The 580-nt window shown below is 45.2% G+C and overlaps 1 non-coding gene across 1 annotated transcript; it reads left to right on the top strand.

The window, feature by feature from the left end:
- The first annotated feature begins 440 nt into the window (after positions 1 to 440).
- Positions 441 to 580, top strand: LOC126292425 (U4 spliceosomal RNA). Its single transcript, XR_007552160.1, has one exon. It is a non-coding gene; the product is annotated as a U4 spliceosomal RNA (small nuclear RNA).

The raw sequence follows: 580 nt of genomic DNA, 5'->3' as shown, positions 1-580 counted from the left end.
TGTAAATGCAGTTGGCAGTTTTTTTTTGGTGTCTAGTACTAACCAGCAGCCACAAAATAATAAAATCTAACGATGAGTCTTAATGGGTGTGCCGGTATTCGCTAACTGAGGTTGTGCCACTTTCGTCTGTGTGGGGCTAGGCGAGTGGGCAGTAGCGCGCCTGACGGCCAAGGAGAGAACTACTGTGCAGTTTAGAGCGTTTAAGATGGCGGTAAGCGGGTGTGTAAGCAACTATTAGACACAAGGAGGCAAGAACAGAGTGTCTGCCTCCAATAAAATGTGTTTTACTGGTTTTGTTTCCTGCATATTTCTGTATTTGTTTCCCCCAATGGAACTAGAGTAGTGTAAGGTAATACTGATGGGTTGCAATGATGCAAGTACCTGTAGGTGTTTGGAACGAACGTCAGGTATAAATAGCAGTGCCAGGCGCTAGGTAGTTAATCTTTGCGCAGTGGCAATATCGTAACCAATGAAGCATAACTGAGGTGCGATTATTGCTAGTTGAAAACTTTTACCAATACCCCGCCAGAGAGACGTGCAATACCGTCTCTATGGCAATTTTTGGAAGCCTCTGAGGGGG

This window comes from Schistocerca gregaria, chromosome 9 (genome assembly GCF_023897955.1).
Source record: "Schistocerca gregaria isolate iqSchGreg1 chromosome 9, iqSchGreg1.2, whole genome shotgun sequence".
Lineage (NCBI taxonomy): Eukaryota > Metazoa > Arthropoda > Insecta > Orthoptera > Acrididae > Schistocerca > Schistocerca gregaria.
The sequence above is the reverse complement of the archived record's forward strand: the minus strand, read 5'-3'. Positions and strand labels throughout refer to the sequence as shown.